Source organism: Panthera pardus, unplaced genomic scaffold, assembly GCF_024362965.1.
Source record: "Panthera pardus isolate Hobbes unplaced genomic scaffold, ASM2436296v1 HiC_scaffold_1, whole genome shotgun sequence".
NCBI classification, from domain to species: domain Eukaryota; kingdom Metazoa; phylum Chordata; class Mammalia; order Carnivora; family Felidae; genus Panthera; species Panthera pardus.
This window is the reverse complement of record NW_026526654.1, coordinates 52,152,422-52,165,817: the sequence shown is the minus strand read 5'-3', so window position 1 is coordinate 52,165,817 and position 13,396 is coordinate 52,152,422. Positions and strand designations below refer to the sequence as shown.

The 13,396-nt window shown below is 33.9% G+C and overlaps 1 pseudogene; it reads left to right on the top strand.

Annotated features, from left to right (window-relative positions):
• Positions 1-8,593: 8,593 nt before the first annotated feature.
• On the top strand, positions 8,594-9,195 carry LOC109247183 (60S ribosomal protein L19-like; annotated as a pseudogene).
• Positions 9,196-13,396: the final 4,201 nt, after the last annotated feature.

Sequence of the window (13,396 nt, the reverse complement as noted above, 5' to 3'; positions counted from 1 at the left end):
GGTGGTATGGCATTGAAGAGGGCATCTTTTGGTATGAGCACTGGGTGTTGTATGGAAACCAATTTGACAATAAATTTCATATATTAAAAATAAATAAATAAATAATAAAAAATAAAATAAAATGCAAAAAAAATATGAGGTAACATCTTTTTTTTTTTTTTAATATTTATTTACTTTTGAGAGAGACAGAGACAGAATGCGAGTGGGTTAGGGGCAGAGAGAGAGGGAGACACAGAAGCAGAAGCAGGCTCCAGGCTCCGAGCTGTCAGCACAGAGCCTGAAGCGGGGCCAGAACTCACGAGCTGTGAGATCATGACCTCGGACACTCAACCAACTGAGCCACCCAGGCGCCCCGAGAGGTAACATCTTAAGGATCAAAGTGATGAGTTCTGTTGTGGGCAAGTGGACTATGCATGTGAAAATATTTGGGCTATTTTGGGGAATTTTGACGTAAAGCACAGAAAAAAAAGACAGTAGCTAATGACACAAATTCGGGCAAAATTTATATTGGGAAGACATTTTCAGTTTTGATACCTTGTGATATTATAAAGAGAATATCAAGAATGAGAAGAAAGGGAATAAAAACTAAAACATCCAGATAAATTAAGGACTGCCATAATTTAAAGTATTGGACCTGGAATCAAAAGCCATGTGGTCAGGTATTGTAATAATCCATGCAGGAATTTGAGCAAAATAAGCATTCTTTCTGATGCTAGTTACTTCACTTGCTAGTATTTGTCAGAGCTTATGTGAAAAATGTGCATATGATAAATAGATGTTGATAATAAACACTTTAAATGTATTTACTTTTTAGTTATTGAGGTGAGGAAGAGGCAGGATTATATCCAGGGAAACAATATCAAGAAAGTACAAAATGCTGTATTTTTTCATTGATACTCCCTTCATTATTATTGTTCTGGGCAGAATAAAGAGATAGGAAAACAAAATACTTTTCTAGAAAAAAAATTAGTTATTGCTCCTGGTTGAATCCATTTCCCAAGAAAAGGTGAGCTAGAAAAGGCAAAAGCTGCCTTTGTAGAATATAGAGAGCTGATAAAGGATACATGATACATTACATTAACATTTTTTTTTTTTTTTTTTAGTATTGGAGGTTTAGACTCATTGTCAGGTTAGTAGGCAAAATGCAATAAACCATTAAAGACAGGAGAATGATGTGTTCTTTTTTAATGATCAGATTGGGCAAGATTTCTTTTTTCTTTTTTCTTTTTGTAAGCATGGAGATTTTATTCAGAATAATTGACAAAATTAATGTAACCCCAAATAGGCCTTTTGGCAGGGGGTGAGATTCTTTTTTTTTTAAATATGATTTATTGTCAAATTGTCTTATATACAACACCCAGTGCTCATCCCAACACGTATCTTTCTCAGTGTCCATCACCCATTTTCCCCTCTCCCCCACCCCACAACAACCCTCAGTTTGTTCTCTGTTTAAGAATCTCTTATGGTTTGCCTCCCTCCCTCTCTGTTTGTAACTATTTTTCCCTCCCCCTCCCCCATGGTCTTCTGTTAGGCTTCTCAAGATCCACATATGAGTGAAAACATATGATATGTCTTCCTCCGACGTATTTCACTTAACATAATACCCTCCAGTTCCATCCACATTGCTGCAAATGGCATGATTTCATTATTTCTCATTGCCAAGTAGTATTCCATTGCATATATAAACCACATCTTCTTTATCCATTTGTCAGTTGTTGGACGTTTAGGCTCTTTCCATAATTTGACTAACGTTGAAAGCACTGCTGTAAACATTGGGATACATGTGCCTCTATGCATCAGCACTCCTGTATCCCTTGGGTAAATTCCTAGCAGTGCTATTGCTGGGTCATAGGGTAGTTCTATTTTTAATTTTTTTGAGGAACCTCCACACTGTTTTGCATCTACCAGAGTGGATGCACCAGTTTGCATTTCCACCAACAGTGCAAGAGGGTTCCTCTTTCTCCACATCCTTTCCGGCACCTATAGTCTCCTGATTTGTTCATTTTAACCACTCTGACCAGTGTGAGGTGGTGTCTCAGCGTGGCTTTGATCTGTATTTCCCTGATGATGAGTGACATTGAACATCATTTCATGTGTCTGTTGGCCATCTGGAAGTCTTCTTTGGAAAAGTGTCTATTTGTGTCTTCTGCCCATTTCTTCACTGGATTATTTGTTTTTTGGGTGTGGCATTTGGTGAGTTCTTTATAGATTTTGGATACCAGCCCTTTATCTGATGTCATTTGCAAATATCTTTTCCCATTCCATCGGTTGCCTTTTAGTTTTGTTGATTTTTTCCTTTGCAGTGCAGAAGCTTTTTATCTTGATGAGGTCCCAATAGTTCATTTTGGCTTTTAATTCCCTTGCCTTTGGAGATGTGTCAAATAAGAAATTGCTGTGGCTGAGGTCAAAGAGGTTGTTGCCTGCTTTCTTCTCTAGGGTTTTGATGGTTTCCTGTCTCACATTTTGGTCTTTCATCCATTTCGAGTTTATTTTTGTGTATGGTATAAGAAAGTGGTCCAGTTTTATTCTTCTGCATGTTGTGGTCCAGTTCTGCCAGCACCATTTGTTAAAGAGACTGTCTTTTTTCCTGCTTTGTCAAAGATTAGTTGGCCATACATTTGTGTGTCAAATTCTGGGTTCTCTATTCTATTCCATTGGTCTATGTGTCTGTTTTTATGCCAATACCATACTGTCTTGATGATTACAGCTTTGTAGAAGATGCTAAAGTCTGGGATTGTGATGTCTCCCACTAAGGTTTTCTTCTTCAATATTACTTTGGCTATTCAGGATCTAATGTGGTTCCATACAAATTTTAGGATTGTTTGTTCTAGCTTTCGAAAGAATGCTGGTGCAATTTTGATTGGGATTTCATTGAATGTGTAGGTTGCTTTGGGTAGTATTGACATTATAACAACATTTATTCTTCCAATCCATGAGAATGGAATGTTTTTCCATTTCTTGGTGTCTTCTTCAATTTCCTTCATAAACTTTGTATAGCTTTCAGCATACAGATATTTGACATCTTTGGTTAGATTTATTCCTAGGTATTTTATGGTTCTTGGTGCAATTGTAAATGGGATCAGTTTATTTCTCTTTCTGTTGCTTCCTTATTGGTGTATAAAAATGCAACTGATTTCTGTACATTGATTTTGTACCCTGCGACTTTGCTGAATTCATGTATCAGTTCTAGCAGTCTTTTGGTGGAGCCTGTTGAATTCTCCATGTATAGTGTCATGTCATCTGCGAAAGGTGAAAGTTTGACTTCTTCTTTGCCAATTTGGATGCCTTTGATTTCATTTTGTTGTCTGATTGCTGATGCTAGGACTTCCAACACTATGTTAAGCAATGATGAGAGTGGACATCACTGTCATGTTCCTGATCTCAGGGGGAAAGCTCTCAGTTTTTCCCCACTGAGGATGATATTAGCTGTGGGCTTTTCATAAATGGCCTTTATGATGTTTAAGTATGTTCCTTCTATCTTTTCTTGAGAGTTTTTAGTAAGAAAGGGTGTTGTATTTTGTCAGATGCTTTTTCTGCATCTATTGACATGATCATATGGTTCTTATGCTTTCTTTTATTAATGTGATGTATCACATTGATTGTTTTGTGAATACTGAACCATCCCTGCAGCCCAGGAATGAATTCCACTTGATCATGGTGAATAATTCTTTTTATATGCTTTGAATTCGATTTGCTAGTATCTTGTTGAGGATTTTTGCATCCATGTTCATCAGGGATATTGGCCTGTAGTTCTCCTTTTTTGTGGGGTCTCTGCCTGGTTTGGGAATCAAGATAATGCTGCCTTCATAGAATAATTCCATAAGCTTTCCTTCTATTTCTATTTTTTGGAACAGCTTGAGAAGGATAGGTATTATCTCTGCTTTAAATGTCTGGGAGAATTCCCCAGGGAAGCCATCTGGTCCAGGACTCTTATTTGTTGGGAGATTTTTGCTAACTGATTCAATTTCTTCACTAGTTATGGGTCTGTTCAGATTTTCTACTTCTTCCCACTTGAGTTTTGGTAGTGTGTGAGTGTCTAGGAATTTGTCCATTTCTTCCAAGTTGTCCAGTTTTTTGGTGTATAATTTTTCATAGTATTCTCTGATAATTGCTTGTATTTCTGAAGGATTGGTTATGATAAATCCATTTTCATTTGTGATTTTGGGCTCTATTTCTATTTGGGTTATCTCCCTTTTCTTTTTGAGAAGCCTGGCTAAAGGTTTATCAATTTTGTTTATTTTTTCAAAAAAGCAACTCTTAGTTTCATTGATCTGTACTACTGTTTTTTTTGGGGGGGGGTTCTATATTATTTATTTCTGCTCTGATCTTTATTATTTCTCTTCTTCTGCTGGGTATGGGGTTTCTTTGCTGTTTTGCTTCTAGTTCCTTTAGGTGTGCTGTTAGATTTTGTATTTGGGATTTTTCTTGTTTCTTGAGACAGATGGGCAGGATTTCAAGTGATGGTAATGAAGGCAGCCGTGTGGTGAGATGAAGCCACTGACCACATGTGGTTATTGATCGCTTGAAATGTGAAATTGAAATATGCTGTGAGTGTAAAGTACCTGCTGGTTTGAAGACTTAGTATGAAGAAAAGACTGTAAAAAATATCTCATTAGTTTTTATTTTCATTACATTTTGATTTGATAATACTTTAGACATATTAAGTTAAGTAAAATATATATTAAGATTAATTTTACCTTTTTTTCTTTTTAAAATTGTAGCCATTAGAAAAATTTTAAGTCTTCTGTGTGCCTAGCATTGTATTTGATGTGGGAAATGACATATCTTCTACTTACTTTTATTTTTTTATAAACAAATATTGATCGTAATGATGTGTGCATCAAATAGCTGATTCATCTTTCAAGTTTTAAATATCTTCTACCTCCTTATCACCTGATAAGATTTAGTTGTAGGTCAAGAGTGACAACCATGATGGTTTGCAGCCACCATGGCGCATCTTCTCTTTCTTTTGAATGCTGCAGTAAGACATAGTTCAGATAAGAATGTTTATGTCTGCTTCTTCTGTCTGAGTTTTTACCTTCAAAAGACTCTTCATTTAATCAGCCAAAGAAAGTGGAAGTTGGATAGCACTACACCACTTCTCCATGTCAGCTCAGGTTAAAATTTTGTGTTCCTTGCTTTCCTGAATTTTTCATTTTCCACATGCATTTATGCATATATGCATATATCAGTTTTAAATAAGAACTTATTTATGTATACTAATTTAAAATTAATAATAAAAAATAAGTCAAACTGTTCTTTTAATTCTTTAATGTATATTCAAATGTTCATATGTATTTTTTAATTCCCTGTGATAAGATACAGGGCATATTACAAATTATTTTATATGCTCTAACAGTAATAACAGTATCAAACTATTTTAGTAGTCAGTTTTTTAACTAAACCATATACAATGGGTTCAGTAGTTTACAAGTAATAATAATAATAAAATGTTGAAGTTGAAATGGGGAAACCGGATCCTTGCCTGGTTTACACCCTCTAACCTCTGTAGCAGGTTTGGAGATGCATTTTCAGAATGATAAATCACAAGGTTTCTGATCCTGCTTAATAGGAAAATATAATAACAAATTGTAGCCAATACAAGTGTCTTTGTTAAAAATTTAAATATATTTTATTATTTCTCAAATGTAAGTTTAACTATTTATCAAATTTGTTTCAATGTAACTATATTTTTTTGTTTTTAAAGAAATTTCCTACTTACCTCAACTTCACTAAACCAAAGTTTATTATTCTCTATCATTGCTACTATGACTGTTTCATTATATTTACTCTGATAACTAACACTACTATCTATATTACTTGTTCTACTACTACTACTAATGCTATTATAATATTAATTTCATCAGAGCCAGGTTTATGTTTTTGCCTGACCCAAAAGTTTATACTCTGTATTCAACTACTGATATTATTATTGATATTAAAAAAATCTCTTTATCTTTCCCCCTACACTAGAAACATGCAGAAATATAAACATAATTACATTGTTAAAAGCATTTTGATTAACAAAATAATTGAATCATTCTATAGTCAGCCTTAAAGAAGTACAAGAAAAACTTAGAAAGAAAGGAATTAAAAGTTCATCATAGAATTAGCAGCCCCTTCTTTCAGTCTGCAAACTGAAACCAAAAGTAACACATAATTAGAACTCTTATCTACCTCATTTACTTAAGGAGGATATTAAAAATTTTCATTGGGAATATCAACACAATAAATAAATGATAATGCTATAGCATAAGTATTCCAGAGAGTCAATTAATTTCACTCTTTAGAGACTTTAGGACCCTGTGAAGTTGCATTAAGAGCTACTTTTTTCCCTCCCTTTGCAAGGATATTATTCATTCATATTTTTTTTTTGTCTTCTTACATTAGCTCTGGGTAATAAATATCTACATTATTTTTTCATTTTTCATTTTATTTTCAGAATCTCTGTTTTCATCTTTTCTTTATTGCCAAGTGTAAGTGAATGTTTAATTTTAGTATTAAATTTATTCTGAGACACATGCCATTATATGAAATAGTTTTACACTGAATGTGATTATGCCAGAGATCAATGTATAATCTTCAATTCTATCTTTATTTCTCTGGAAGTTAAAATTGCAATGAGAGAATTCTGTTTTATAATATACAGGAAGACACATGAATTCCTTGTCACTAAAGTCTGTCACCAAGACATCTTAAGAGAGCCTTTGTATTGAATGTGCTGTCTAAATCAGCTTTCCCATCAATTCTGAAGCTATTTGTAGTCAAAAGTAATGAGTGTCTCAGCTGCTACTTCTTAGGGTTCAAAGTAATATATTAAAAAATCAAAGTAAAAGTGCAATGAATGAAAACTCCATTGAACTTCAGATAGCAATATTGCCAAGGCAATTACATCAAATAACAATTACCTTTTTGATGTTGTTAGCAATTGTCAATTTAATTTCTTTAAAGGTTGCCACATGTTGTTCAATAATGGATATTAATATACAGGTCAAAGATAAACATTTATCATAGAATACAGATTTATTTGTTAGAAAATGTGAAATAGAGAATATTTTAAAACTTGTTCTATAGATGAATGCAATATTCATGGCACAGAGTCTATTAAAGGAAGTAGGTCACAATTTATTCTAGTCATTTATTTTAGCTTTATAAAAAAATAGAGTATCATTCAGAAATAAGGAACTGATTATTAGCCTTCAATATGATAATAGGTTCCCCAGTTAAAAGCACAATTCCTATGAAAGATAGGGAGACAGTTGTGATAGTATCACAAAGATGCAGAAATTAGCTCCATTAACAAGTGATATGGAGTGTAGGATCTCAAAAAATTTCTCTGTAATTTAGTCATATTTGTAAAATGTTTAGAAATTACTTTACCACTTAACCCCCAAAATATGCTTGAGGCACAAGTTTATTTAAATACATATTTACTTATTGGTCAAAGACATCAAGGGTGTAAAGAAAATCTGATATTGACAGTAGAATTTTGTTATATTACTATCTGGTTTAGTCCCAAGGAAACATGCATATCAAGATTCTGTCATGATTATCTAAATTCTTTTTCAGCTAATTTTCAGGGCCAGAATTTGTTGATGTTAACATGAAATTGTTCAAACTGCACAGATCAATAAATCAAAGGCAAAGATCTTCCTATTATAATCATTCCGGACTGAGGGTGAATATGTTGCCTTTACTTACTAAATTACACATATTTTATGTTGTTAGCTTATAGTTGCATTAGAGACTACTTAGAAAATTCTGCTAAATGGGTGACTATATATCTATATAATATATTAATATAAAATTATATGTACTATATACTTACAAAATCTACAAGATTAATATAAATTATATGTTAATATATAATACATAAATACAGATGATTATTCATGCCATATCCCTTTTAAATATGGTCAAACCATCTAAAAATGCCAAACAAACGTGATTTACCATTCCACCAAAAAGAACGCATGCATTTTAAAGTGGGCCAAATAAAGTTTCTAAAATGTCCTTTAAATTTATAGATAAATTTAGAAAACACTTAAACTTCATTTTAACTAATATAGAGCTCTTTATATAAATAAATACTAAAACATGTTAAATATATAATTTTTCATGTGATACTGATATTCTTATTCGTTGAACTAAGTTACAGAAATACCTGTTAAATTCAAATATACAGTTTATGATATAATTAGTGAGACAACAAAAATTATATTATTATAAAATAGAATTTGAGGCCAACATGATTAATGAAATGAGTGTAATTTGAATTGTCAGTGTTAATCTTAATATTAAAGTTTTGCTTGTAATCTATAGTAATTTCCAGAAATTCATATTTCAGGATATCTTCATGTTTTAATAAAAGTTATAAACACTAGGGAACTGTAAACTGTGACCTAGTTAATCCAGTTAACTTATTTAAGACATGTAAGTGGATAGCTAAGATAACAAGACCTGACCCTATTGCTATGTTTGATAGAATGCTAGAAAATATAAGCTAAAAGTGTCAACATTGCATGGGTTTCATTAACCTAAAGATACAAATTAGGTCAAATTTATACTAATATTCTTGCCCTTCAATGCTGCGGCCACAGCCATGAGTATGCTTGGGCTTCACAACAGGCTTGCCTCCAGTGTCCTCTGCTGTGGCAAAAAGAAGGTCTGGTTCAACCCCAATGAGACCAATGAAATCATCAATGCCAACTCCCATCAGCAGATCTGGAAACTGATTAAAGATGGGCTGATCACTGTGAAGCCTGTGCCCATCCATTCCCAGGCTTGGTACCAGAAAAACACTTTGGCCAGCAGGAAGGGCAAGCATAATGGCATTGGTAAGAGAAAACATACTGCCAGTGTTCAAATGCCTGAGAAGGTAAGCTGGATGAGGAGGATGAGAATTCTGTACTGGCTGCTCAGAAGATACTGTGAATCTAAGATTGACCACACGTGTATCACAGCCTGTACTGGAAAGTGAAAGGTGATGTGTTCAAAAACGAGCAGATTCTCATGGAACACATCCACAAGTTGAAGGCAGACAAGGTTCACAAGAAGCTTCTGGCTGACAGGCTGAGGCCCTCAGATCTATGACCAAGGAATATCATAGCACACAAGTGCTGTGAAGAGCAGCTCCAGGCCAAGAAGGAGGAAATCATCAAGACTCTGTCCAAGGAGAAAGAGACCAAGAGATAAAACTTTGTGTCTGTACATAGTGGCCTTAGCAATAACACAGATCTGTTATTCAATAAAACAAATCTTTATCTTCCAAAATAATAATAATAATAACAATACCCTTAAGTTATAGTCACTCACCATTTGTTATATTAGTGCAAAATCTATTGGGCTTTAACAGGGGATGATCTAGAAAATTCCAGGACCCAAATACATTTCCTAGAATCTCTTGTTGTCACTATTACTACTTGAATATATTCAGACTACCCCTTAAGAAAGACACACAAAAAGGGGCACCTGGGTGGCTCAGTCAGTTCAGTGTCCAACTTCAGCTCAGGTTATGATCTCATGGTCTGTGAGTGCGAGCCCTGCATCGGGCTCTGTGCTGACAGCTCAGAGCCTGGAGCCTGCTTCAGGTTCTGTGTCTCCATCTCTCTCTCTGCCCCTCCCCACCTCAAGCTCTGTCTCTCTCTCTGTCTCTGAAAAGACACACAAATCATTCCCTCAGTTTCTTGTTGCTCAGAAAGTTTACAATTAAGGATTAGTCTGTCTAGACTTCATCTTTCCAGTCCAACATGTGAAAAGTTTGCAAGTCATCAGTTCTGCCTTCACAGCAAGAAAAAAGCTGAACAACTGAAAGCGAGTGATTTTTCTTAGGTTCATTAGAATATTGTGGTCACAGGTGTCAAAACAAAAATTCTACTGAACAGTATTAAACAAGCAAGGAAGAATTTCTTCAAGATTATTGAAATAGGGGAAAGAGACTAAATTCAACTCCACTGAAACAAACAAACAAAAAAAAGAAGTATTTTTAAGCACTGGAGTGAGTTGGTGAAAAAGCTGGAGGATGTTAATCAAAAAGTAAATGTACTAGGAGAAGTTAATCAGTAGGATATGGTGGGCACACTAAATTATTCTGAGTTTGCTAATATTTTTCTGTGCAATTAGACGATCTGAGTTTGCTGTTTGGCACCGTTGAGTTATACTCTGTATCCTCCTTCAGAAACTGAGAGATAGGGATCTAACCTCTTTTGATAATTATATTTCAAAGAGATGTTTCCCAGGTCTTTAAGAAGGACATTACTAGGTTGTAAAATTGGCAAGAGTTTGGAAGATTTACATTACTTACAAAGGGCAAAACAAGAATTTGCAATTATAAATATTCTAAAAAGTGTTTAATGTTTATTTATTTTTGAGAGACAGAGCATGAGCAGGAGAGGGGCAGAGATAGAGGAACAGAATCTGAAGCAGGCTCTAGGCTCTAAGCTGTCAGCAGAGAGCCTGACACAGGGCTCGAACCCATGAACTGTGAGATCATGACCTGGGCCAAAGTCAGACGCTTAACCAACAGAGCTACCCATGCACCCCTGCAATTGTAAACATTCTAAAGTAAATATTGTAAGGAAAAGGAGACCATAGTTCTATAATCAGGAAGAAATCTGTCTATTATTTAGTCATGCTCAGGGGAACATTAAGGCTGTCTTGGTCACAGGAGAAAGTATCACTGAGAGTGTAGGAAACTGGAGAATACAAAAAGAGAGAAAGAGCAAGAGATCAGCTCATCTGAAGCATAAGCTGCTGATAGTGCTACCTACATAGTAACGACATAGTACCTACATAGTAACTGATGAATTCCTGGAGGCAGACTGTGTGCACTAGAAATCCTAGCTAAGGCTATAAGACATGAAAATAAAATGAAAGGTATACAAATAAGGGAGAAAGAAAACTGTTTTTGTTCACAGAAAACATGATTATTGAGGTAGAAAATCTTAATGAATCAACAAAAAACTCTTGAATTAATAATTAATTATATTAAGTTTGCATGATACAATGTTAGTAAGTTAAAGTCCGTTGTTTTTCTATACCAGCAATCAACAATTGGAATTCAAATTAAAAAATTTAATACAACTTACATTAGCACCAAAACCAAGGAAATAACATAGGTAGAAAGCCAATAAAATATGTACAGAATTTAAATGATGAAAAACAAATAAAACTATGATGAGGGAAATCAAAGAATATAAATAAGAGATTTTCATGGGTAGGTAGTCTAAATATTGTTACAAAGGGGAAAAGATCATCTCTTCAACAAATGGTGCTGGGAAAAATAGATATCCCTATGTAAAAGGATGAATTCAGACCCGTAGCTAATACCTTACACAAAAATTAATGCAAATTGACCAAAGATGTAAGACCTAAACTTTAATACTCCTATAAGAAAATCTAGGATACAATTTCAGATATTCATATTTGCTGGTGAGTTCTATGGATATGACACCAAAAGCATAGGCAACACAATTTTTAAAAAGCGGGTCCACATCAAACTTCAAAAATTTTGTGTACTAAAGGAAACAACAGAATGAAAAGGCAACCTACAGAATGGGAGAAAATAATTGCCAATCATATATTTGATAAGGGACTAATATCCAGAATATATAAGGAACATCTACAACTCAATAACAACAACAAATTAACTCACTTAAAAAATGGGCATAGGATTTGAATACATATTTCTCCAAAAAAGAAACACAAATGAAATTTAAGCATATGAAAAGGGTTTAACATTACTAATTATTAGGTAAGTGTAAATTAAACCACACTGAGATATCTCACACCCACCAGGATAGCTGTTATCAAAAGAACTGAAATTAATGTTGGTAAGAATGCAGAGATGTTGGAAACCTTGTGAACTGTTGGGGGGAGGGGGATGCAAAAGGTTATAGCCATTAGGAAAAGCTTCCTTAAAAAGTTAAAAAAAAATAGAATAACTAACTATATGTTCCAATAATCTTATTTCTGGGTATATACCCAAAAGAATTCAAAGCAGGATCTTGAAGAGTATCTGTATACTTTGTTCATTGTAGCATTATCCACAATATCTAAGAGGTGTAACCAACCCAAATGTTCATAAACAGATGAATGGATAAAAAAATATAGTGTATACATACAATGGGATTTTATGCAGCCTTAAAAAGGAAGGAAATTCTCTCACATGCTACAACTTGGATGATCCTCAGGATAGAATGTTAAGCAAAATAAGTTAGTCACCAGATAACCATATGATTTCTCTCCCATGAAATGTCTCAAATAGAAAAAAAAATTCATGGAAACAGTAAGTAGAAGGTTGGTTGCCAAGGGTGGAGGGTACAGAAAAGGGTAGTTAGTATTTTGGGTTTATAGAATTTCAGTGTTGTAAATGAAAAGGTTCTGTAAATCTGTTGCACAAAAATGTGACTATACTTCACACTATACTTAATATTATGTACTGAACTATACATTTAAAACCAGGTTAGATGATAAATATCATGTGTTCTTTTCCACAATTTTTTAAAAGATTGGCAAAGACTTTGGGTAAACATTCATCAAAATAAGATGTGCAGATGGTCAATAAGCACATCCAAAAAAATGCTCAACATCACTAATCATTAGGGAAATGCAAATCAAAGCCACAATTTCACACCACTTTATAATCATTAGGATGGCTACTATTAAAAAAGGTAACGAATGTGATGAAGATGTAGAAAATTGAAGCCCTCATTCACTGTTATTAGGGGACTATAAAATGGCACAAATTGTGGAAAATGGTATGATGGTTCTCAAAACATTAAAAATATAATTAATCATATGATCCATCAATTCTGCTTTTGGGCATATGCCCCAAAATTGAAAACAGGGACTCACACAGATAGTTTTATAACTATATTCATAACAACATTGTTCACAAGAGTCAAAAGGTGGAAAGAAAGCAACCCAAGTGTCCATTGAATATTAATGAATAAACAAATGTGGTATGTACTTACAGTGGAATATTATTTAGTCTTAAAAATGAAGAAAATTCTGACACATGCTACAATATGGATAAACCTTGAAGACTTAAAATAAGTGAAGTAAGTCAGCCACAAAAACATAAATACTCTATGATTTCCCTTGTAGAGGATCCTTAGAGTGGTCAAATTCATAGAGACAATAAGTAGAATAGAATTACTATGGGCTAAAGAGAGATGTTGAATAAATGTTTTCTACTGTATGTGATTCAGGATATTTGATAATGAGGTATACCTTCAGTCAGTATTTAGAAACTTTCTTTCTTTCTTTCTTTCTTTCTTTCTTTCTTTCTTTCTTTCTTTCTTTCTTTCCCCTTTAGTTTTGATGACATTTCTCTGCACCTCTGAGATAGAACCAATAGTCCCCAATCAGGGCAGAGATACTTGGTATTTGGAGG